This window comes from Triturus cristatus, chromosome 4_1, assembly GCF_964204655.1.
Source record: "Triturus cristatus chromosome 4_1, aTriCri1.1, whole genome shotgun sequence".
Classification (NCBI taxonomy): domain Eukaryota; kingdom Metazoa; phylum Chordata; class Amphibia; order Caudata; family Salamandridae; genus Triturus; species Triturus cristatus.
Window position 1 is genome coordinate 614,578,638 of NC_140585.1, and position 10,488 is coordinate 614,589,125.

Consider the following 10,488-nt stretch of genomic DNA (forward strand, 5'->3'; position numbering starts at 1 on the left):
GGTTGCGGCGGCTGCTGCTGTTCTGGTTGTGGCGGCTGCTGCTGTTCTGGTTTCGGCGGCTGCTGCTGTTCTGGTTGCGGCGGCTGCTGCTGTTCTGGTTGCGGCGGCTGCTGCTGTTCTGGTTGCGGCGGCTTGACACTGATCTGCTGAGTTTGCGCCTGCGTTGAACTTGATTGTGTACTACTTTGCGGTAATGACATTTCTTCAACATCGCTGCCCGTTAGTAGGCTGGCTACCTCTGCGACAGTAAAGCCCTTGGGCCTAGGTTGGTGGGGTTGCTGGACCGATGTGCTGCTCCCAGCTTGGTTCCCGGACAACGCTTTGGTGCCAAAAAAAACCTTGGCCGGCACACCACCAGTCGTGGTTAATGGCACTTCCTTTTTCTGTTCCTTCTTCTCACCAGCAACTTTCTTGGTACTGGACCGGGTACCTTTCTTTGGGGCCATCTTCCTCCGATGTCAGGCAGGAGGCAGATGCACAACAAGTTCTGGTCACACGTGGGCGTGATGCGCAGCAGGACTTCTGTCTGGCTGGCAGTACAGCGGGTAGCCAGGTGATGCCGATGACACCTCCTACTCTGTCTTTTGTGCACCTAAAAGCAAAGAAGACAGGAGAAGAACATCAGTGAAATGTTGCATTTGTTTTTGTGGTTCAGTTACTTAGTACTGTACTAGTGCAAACAAAAGATAGTCTAGCCATTTATGACATTTTTTTAACTAGAGCTATGTTATACTACTAGTACTGTGTACAGCCACACACTACACTCTCAGGAAGGTGATGTCTACAAATTCAACAGATCACATAGAAAACACTTGATCAATAAAGCTGTGGCTACCTGCTCTGATCCTAGTGGATGAAAAAGCAGGCCTGTTGGCAGACAAGGCCAGGCAAGCTTGTAGGCCTAGGCCTCAAAATGGCCACCAGCCACATGGCCAGGCCCAACAACATCAGCAAGGCCACCCCAAAAAACACACTTCCCCAACTCAATCCAATGCCATCCATGCCCTAAATGATGTCTAAATTCAACAGAGCAAACAGAAAACAGTAGATTACTAAAGCTGTGGCTACCTGCTCTGGTAGCAGTGGATGAAAGCAGGCCTGTTGGCAGACAAGGCCAGGCAAGCTTGCAGGCCTAGGCCTTAAAATGGCCACCAGCCACATGGCCAGGCCCAACAACATCAGCAAGGCCACCCCAAAAAACACACTTCCCCAACTCAATCCAATGCCATCCATGCCCTAAATGATGTCTAAATTCACCAGAGCACACAGAAAACAGTAGATTACTAAAGCTGTGGCTACCTGCTCTGGTAGCAGTGGATGAAAGCAGGCCTGTTGGCAGACAAGGCCAGGCAAGCTTGCAGGCCTAGGCCTCAAAATGGCCACCAGCCACATGGCCAGGCCCAACAACATCAGCAAGGCCACCCCAAAAAACACACTTCCCCAACTCAATCCAATGCCATCCATGCCCTAAATGATGTCTAAATTCACCAGAGCACACAGAAAACAGTAGATTACTAAAGCTGTGGCTACCTGCTCTGGTAGCAGTGGATTAAAGCAGGCCTGTTGGCAGACAAGGCCAGGCAAGCTTGCAGGCCTAGGCCTCAAAATGGCCACCAGCCACATGGCCAGGCCCAACAACATCAGCAAGGCCACCCCAAAAAACACACTTCCCCAACTCAATCCAATGCCATCCATGCCCTAACTGATGTCTAACTTCACCAGAGCACACAGAAAACAGTAGATTACTAAAGCTGTGGCTACCTGCTCTGGTAGCAGTGGATGAAAGCAGGCCTGTTGGCAGACAAGGCCAGGCAAGCTTGCAGGCCTAGGCCTCAAAATGGCCACCAGCCACATGGCCAGGCCCAACAACATCAGCAAGGCCACCCCAAAAAACACACTTCCCCAACTCAATCCAATGCCATCCATGCCCTAAATGATGTCTAAATTCACCAGCGCACACAGAAAACAGTAGATTACTAAAGCTGTGGCTACCTGCTCTGGTAGCAGTGGATGAAAGCAGGCCTGTTGGCAGACAAGGTCAGGCAAGCTTGCAGGCCTAGGCCTCAAAATGGCCACCAGCCACATGGCCAGGCCCAACAACATCAGCAAGGCCACCCCAAAAAACACACTTCCCCAACTCAATCCAATGCCATCCATGCCCTAAATGATGTCTAAATTCACCAGAGCACACAGAAAACAGTAGATTACTAAAGCTGTGGCTACCTGCTCTGGTAGCAGTGGATGAAAGCAGGCCTGTTGGCAGACAAGGCCAGGCAAGCTTGCAGGCCTAGGCCTCAAAATGGCCACCAGCCACATGGCCAGGCCCAACAACATCAGCAAGGCCACCCCAAAAAACACACTTCCCCAACTCAATCCAATGCCATCCATGCCCTAAATGATGTCTAAATTCACCAGAGCACACAGAAAACAGTAGATTACTAAAGCTGTGGCTACCTGCTCTGGTAGCAGTGGATGAAAGCAGGCCTGTTGGCAGACAAGGCCAGGCAAGCTTGCAGGCCTAGGCCTCAAAATGGCCACCAGCCACATGGCCAGGCCCAACAACATCAGCAAGGCCACCCCAAAAACACACTTCCCCAACTCAATCCAATGCCATCCATGCCCTAAATGATGTCTAAATTCACCAGAGCACACAGAAAACAGTAGATTACTAAAGCTGTGGCTACCTGCTCTGGTAGCAGTGGATGAAAGCAGGCCTGTTGGCAGACAAGGCCAGGCAAGCTTGCAGGCCTAGGCCTCAAAATGGCCACCAGCCACATGGCCAGGCCCAACAACATCAGCAAGGCCAGGCCACCCCAAAAAACACACTTCCCCAACTCAATCCAATGCCATCCATGCCCTAAATGATGTCTAAATTCACCAGAGCACACAGAAAACAGTAGATTACTAAAGCTGTGGCTACCTGCTCTGGTAGCAGTGGATGAAAGCAGGCCTGTTGGCAGACAAGGCCAGGCAAGCTTGCAGGCCTAGGCCTCAAAATGGCCACCAGCCACATGGCCAGGCCCAACAACATCAGCAAGGCCACCCCAAAAAACACACTTCCCCAACTCAATCCAATGCCATCCATGCCCTAAATGATGTCTAAATTCACCAGAGCACACAGAAAACAGTAGATTACTAAAGCTGTGGCTACCTGCTCTGGTAGCAGTGGATGAAAGCAGGCCTGTTGGCAGACAAGGCCAGGCAAGCTTGCAGGCCTAGGCCTCAAAATGGCCACCAGCCACATGGCCAGGCCCAACAACATCAGCAAGGCCACCCCAAAAAACACACTTCCCCAACTCAATCCAATGCCATCCATGCCCTAAATGATGTCTAAATTCACCAGAGCACACAGAAAACAGTAGATTACTAAAGCTGTGGCTACCTGCTCTGGTAGCAGTGGATGAAAACAGGCCTGTTGGCAGACAAGGCCAGGCAAGCTTGCAGGCCTAGGCCTCAAAATGGCCACCAGCCACATGGCCAGGCCCAACAACATCAGCAAGGCCACCCCAAAAAACACACTTCTCCAACTCAATCCAATGCCATCCATGCCCTAAATGATGTCTAAATTCACCAGAGCACACAGAAAACAGTAGATTACTAAAGCTGTGGCTACCTGCTCTGGTAGCAGTGGATGAAAGCAGGCCTGTTGGCAGACAAGGCCAGGCAAGCTTGCAGGCCTAGGCCTCAAAATGGCCACCAGCCACATGGCCAGGCCCAACAACATCAGCAAGGCCACCCCAAAAAACACACTTCCCCAACTCAATCCAATACCATCCATGCCCTAAATGATGTCTAAATTCAACAGAGCAAACAGAAAACAGTAGATTACTAAAGCTGTGGCTACCTGCTCTGGTAGCAGTGGATGAAAGCAGGCCTGTTGGCAGACAAGGCCAGGCAAGCTTGCAGGCCTAGGCCTCAAAATGGCCACCAGCCACATGGCCAGGCCCAACAACATCAGCAAGGCCACCCCAAAAACACACTTCCCCAACTCAATCCAATGCCATCCATGCCCTAAATGATGTCTAAATTCACCAGAGCACACAGAAAACAGTAGATTACTAAAGCTGTGGCTACCTGCTCTGGTAGCAGTGGATGAAAGCAGGCCTGTTGGCAGACAAGGCCAGGCAAGCTTGCAGGCCTAGGCCTCAAAATGGCCACCAGCCACATGGCCAGGCCCAACAACATCAGCAAGGCCACCCCAAAAAACACACTTCCCCAACTCAATCCAATGCCATCCATGCCCTAAATGATGTCTAAATTCACCAGAGCACACAGAAAACAGTAGATTACTAAAGCTGTGGCTACCTGCTCTGGTAGCAGTGGATGAAAGCAGGCCTGTTGGCAGACAAGGCCAGGCAAGCTTGCAGGCCTAGGCCTCAAAATGGCCACCAGCCACATGGCCAGGCCCAACAACATCAGCAAGGCCACCCCAAAAAACACACTTCCCCAACTCAATCCAATGCCATCCATGCCCTAAATAATGTCTAAATTCAACAGAGCAAACAGAAAACAGTAGGTTACTAAAGCTGTGGCTACCTGCTCTGGTAGCAGTGGATGAAAGCAGGCCTGTTGGCAGACAAGGCCAGGCAAGCTTGCAGGCCTAGGCCTCAAAATGGCCACCAGCCACATGGCCAGGCCCAACAACATCAGCAAGGCCACCCCAAAAAACACACTTCCCCAACTCAATCCAATGCCATCCATGCCCTAAATGATGTCTAAATTCACCAGAGCACACAGAAAACAGTAGATTACTAAAGCTGTGGCTACCTGCTCTGGTAGCAGTGGATGAAAGCAGGCCTGTTGGCAGAAAAGGCCAGGCAAGCTTGCAGGCCTAGGCCTCAAAATGGCCACCAGCCACATGGCCAGGCACGAACAACATCAGCAAGGCCACCCCAAAAAACACACTTCCCCAACTCAATCCAATGCCATCCATGCCCTAAATGATGTCTAAATTCACCAGAGCACACAGAAAACAGTAGATTACTAAAGCTGTGGCTACCTGCTCTGGTAGCAGTGGATGAAAACAGGCCTGTTGGCAGACAAGGCCAGGCAAGCTTGCAGGCCTAGGCCTCAAAATGGCCACCAGCCACATGGCCAGGCCCAACAACATCAGCAAGGCCACCCCAAAAAACACACTTCTCCAACTCAATCCAATGCCATCCATGCCCTAAATGATGTCTAAATTCACCAGAGCACACAGAAAACAGTAGATTACTAAAGCTGTGGCTACCTGCTCTGGTAGCAGTGGATGAAAGCAGGCCTGTTGGCAGACAAGGCCAGGCAAGCTTGCAGGCCTAGGCCTCAAAATGGCCACCAGCCACATGGCCAGGCCCAACAACATCAGCAAGGCCACCCCAAAAAACACACTTCCCCAACTCAATCCAATACCATCCATGCCCTAAATGATGTCTAAATTCAACAGAGCAAACAGAAACCAGTAGATTACTAAAGCTGTGGCTACCTGCTCTGGTAGCAGTGGATGAAAGCAGGCCTGTTGGCAGACAAGGCCAGGCAAGCTTGCAGGCCTAGGCCTCAAAATGGCCACCAGCCACATGGCCAGGCCCAACAACATCAGCAAGGCCACCCCAAAAAACACACTTCCCCAACTCAATCCAATGCCATCCATGCCCTAAATAATGTCTAAATTCAACAGAGCAAACAGAAAACAGTAGGTTACTAAAGCTGTGGCTACCTGCTCTGGTAGCAGTGGATGAAAGCAGGCCTGTTGGCAGACAAGGCCAGGCAAGCTTGCAGGCCTAGGCCTCAAAATGGCCACCAGCCACATGGCCAGGCCCAACAACATCAGCAAGGCCACCCCAAAAAACACACTTCCCCAACTCAATCCAATACCATCCATGCCCTAAATGATGTCTAAATTCAACAGAGCAAACAGAAACCAGTAGATTACTAAAGCTGTGGCTACCTGCTCTGGTAGCAGTGGATGAAAGCAGGCCTGTTGGCAGACAAGGCCAGGCAAGCTTGCAGGCCTAGTCCTCAAAATGGCCACCAGCCACATGGCCAGGCCCAACAACATCAGCAAGGCCACCCCAAAAAACACACTTCCCCAACTCAATCCAATGCCATCCATGCCCTAAATAATGTCTAAATTCAACAGAGCAAACAGAAAACAGTAGGTTACTAAAGCTGTGGCTACCTGCTCTGGTAGCAGTGGATGAAAGCAGGCCTGTTGGCAGACAAGGCCAGGCAAGCTTGCAGGCCTAGGCCTCAAAATGGCCACCAGCCACATGGCCAGGCCCAACAACATCAGCAAGGCCACCCCAAAAAACACACTTCCCCAACTCAATCCAATGCCATCCATGCCCTAAATGTGCTTGAAAATGAAATATATTCAAAAAACAAAAGGAACAGTTGCTTCCTCATGCACACACACACCCATGAGGCCATGCCCATGGCTAGCTCGGGCCTACTACTACAACCCACAAAATTAAAAAAAAAAATTAAAAAAAGGAATGATGATAATTAATTAATTATCAAAAATAAATTGTAGTTACACAACAACTGCAATGCCCACAATCAAACACAACAACCACTTACTTGTAAAATATCCTACTCCAAAAATCCTGAAATCCAATTGCAATGATGCAGCAGACAAAAAGAGTGATCTTTCCAGCTCCAAATCCAAAGGCAGAATGAGCAGGAGATGGACAAAGCACTGGGAGGAGCCTGCTGGACAGGAACAGGAAGTTGGAGATTCTGTGTCACTTCCTCCCTCTCTCCACCTTGTAAAAAAATGACTCCTTGCACAAAAAAGGAAAGCCAAATGTGAATGTAAGGAGTTCTTTTCATCCAAAATCAGTATTTCCAGATGGTTTCATGCTGCTAGAGCCGATATTCCTCTCCAAATTGTAAATTTTACGTTGTTGATTTCTCGAGCTTCACATTACTTCCGCCGGCGTGTCGAAAACGATATGATCGCGTTCTCTTCTTTGTCCCTGTCGCGTTGGATATGACGTCTTCGCGGTCTCTTTCTCCTGTTCGCGTTCGATTTCACGTGCCCGCGTCCTCATCCTCTGGCTCGCGATGTAGAATGACATGTTCGAGATCTCAATCTTCTCATACTCGCGCGGTGCATGATCGCGAGAAGAAAGACGTGATCGCGCGACAAATGACGTGATCGCGTGAAAAATGACTTTAATGCGGCCGCGAACTCTCGCAAGACAGCGCAAAATGGCTACCAAAATCCAACATCTCGTGGAGAACGCGACCGGGTCAAGAAAACTTGTCGGAGAACGCAGGGATTCAGGTAAGGCGATCGCGCGCGCGCGAGAATGTATTGTTTTACAGCGCGAGCAAGAAAAAAATTATCGCTAAGCTGCAGAATGCGGAAATTTTGACATTTTCGCGCTTTCCGCGGAACGCGAAAATGCCAAAATATCGCAATTTCCGCGAACGGAACAGAATTTTGGCCCAGGCCTAGTCCATACGGGGTGGATACATTTCACTATCAGCAATCTCTAGCACATAGGGGGTGGATGCCCAGTCCTTAAGACTTAGGGGGGATGCCTATCACCCCCAGCACTCCCAATCTACATGGGGTGGATGCCTATCACTGTCAGCATATTCCACCTGCATGGGGGTGAGTGCCTATCACCACCAGCATTCTCCAGCACATAGGGGGTGGATGCCCAGTCCTTATGCCTTAGGGGGGATGTCTATCACCCCCAGCACTCCGAATCTACATGGGGGTTGATGCCTATCACTATCAGCAGTCCCACCCATAAGTCTTGTAGTCCCAGTACCCCTCACCCTACCATCATGTCAAGATTGTGTATTGTGAGTGAAGTCCCTGCAACTCTGACCAAAAGCTGATTCAGGCATCATAAATCCATGCACATCGTTAACATAGCATCAATGATGTCAAACCCCACCCCACCTCAGGGATCCAAATATGAGTGCCTGTCCAAAATTAACAGACAATGCTGCTCTGCATGTCAGATTCCTGGTTGTAACATCACAAGCAGTGTAGTGGCTAAGTAGTAGGTGTGTTGCAAACAAACACACATCTGTGGAGTGGAAGTGACCTGCGTTGACTAACATCCCTCTGACATGTGCAGAGTAGCGGTGCACATGGGAGCTGACAATGCCTCCAATGTACAATTACACAATGTAAGTAGTGCCCAACAGAATGTATACACACATATGCACACAAACAGACACACATACCAAGGAATCCTGTGTAGATTGCAGCCATCAGGTAATCAAGACCCATACCATGGCAGCAATGGAACATAATAACCATGAAGAATGCACTGAATGATGATGTAGGAGGGCCAGGGACAGTACGGCAATACCTAGACCCGACTTGCAGGCAATGTCCAGAAAAGCCATATCAACTTATGGGTGCAGGTGCACAAACACAACCAGCCAGCCCCACACTGCAAAATGAACACTACATGTGTTTGTGTCTCAGTGTACCCAGGCTAGTACGACACACATCCTGTGGTGTTTAACTCAAAACAGATATATGTGTACACACTGCCATCCAGAAGTCACACAGGAACTGGCTACCGCCATGTGGGCAATCAGCCATTCTGACATTAATGGTCACACAACACAGTCATGTGACATAAGCTTGGCTGCACATCAACAAACAGCAAGAGACAGACCCACGTCATCAATACCCACAAGGAGCCCTCATTGCTGCAACAGTACCCTGTATGATGAGCCCTCTGCATTTAACAATTTGGATGTACACTCTACTGTTGAGCACAGTCACATGTGCGCACTGTGGCACGTAGTGACAGCCAAACTGCCATCACACTCACTCAGAAAAATAAATGGCCATGGGCTGTGATGTCAGCCCTCCATGTATGTAGGGTCCTAGACATGAGAAAACTCACATATGCCCACTCCAAATGCCACACACCTTGATCTGCACCAATGAGCAGCAGCCAATCCCACAGGTAATGCTGACATTGTACATGCACCGATGAAAATCACTGGGGTGGAGCAGGATCTAAGGTGTACAAACACATCACACATGACCAGGCAACATCTTTTGTGAATGACCCACACACCGTATATTATGAGGTACATGTGCATGACGTGACACTTATCTGACACATAGGGATCATTGGAACAGTCCCCGAACAATGGAGAGCACATGGATACCCACAAAGAACACATTTCCACAGCAGCAGACATTAAAGGCTAGGTTCTGATGAGTGTAAGCACAAACACACACATACGAGTTACCCAGGCACATGAAGACACCACAATGTGAAAACAACCTGATTTTGGCAACACCAAAGTGCAGGGCTGAATCCTGGTTATGTACCATGTGAGTTTGCACACATACCAGGGCCATTACATCACACACACACACCATGACTCCCATATAACCAGTATATACCATGTACCCACATCCCAGGAAACCCAGTCCTAACACCTATGGCAAACACAGGGCAACTCAGCAAGCATCACAGTCAGACACAACTGCAGGGATTGTAGGCTGTGTTTAAAAAAGCACGGTAACCCACTGTGACATGCACACAGAACACAACAGATGGGCCCAGTCAATGACACGGGGTTACACACTGCCATGAGGTGACTCCACTCATGTGTAACCTCAGCTGTGCCAACAGTCATCTGTGCAGGGCCAAGTCATGTCAGAGTAGGAGTCTGCCAGTGAGCCACCTATTAATTCTGACTGAAGGTTCGGGTCACATCAGCCTGTGTCCTGCAGTGTCCCTTAAGTCACCAGCACATACTCCAAACATATTTTTTGTCAAGTTGCACCAATTACACAGATGACTTGTTCATCACCCATGCATAAAAATGCATGTCCGGTGCTGACGGGCCGAGTCAGTAAGAAGGAAGATGTGCACACATGTGAGCACAAAACATGTGCAACAGTGGAAAACAAAGATGTGACGTACTTCAAAGGCTGTCCCAATCCCTGTGCAAAATCAGTTGTGATCTTGAGAATCTGAATTGCCACCCAATGATGATTTGGAGACATACTGCTATATGACTCATGTACCATGGCACACATGAGACACATTACAACATCATATCACACATTGGCAAATGACAATAGCACAACAGCAACTTAATTACACACCTTAGCAACATCGGGTACATGAGAAGAAAATCAAAGCAATAACAAAACATAAGTTTATTCTGCAACGTAAAGGGGAAATTGCAAGCCCCAAATGCAATAAGGCCAATGGCCAGTCCATGACATCAGTCCATGATGGGGGACAACTGACAACATGTCAGCCATAGCTTGCCTGCACTGACACACAGTAGGGGACATCACCATTTGGCGGGGCATCTATGGTGGCAGGCCAGGCACCGCAGGGACAGGATCAGGGTGCACAAAAGTGGGGCAGGGGAGTGGTGGTGGGTACAGGGGTCACAGGAGCAACTGCAGTGGATGGGTCAGGATCAGTGTGTGGGGTCTCCACTGTAGTGAGCATGTCTGATGGAGTGTGCTGGGGCTCCACTGCAGTGTCCAGGACAGTT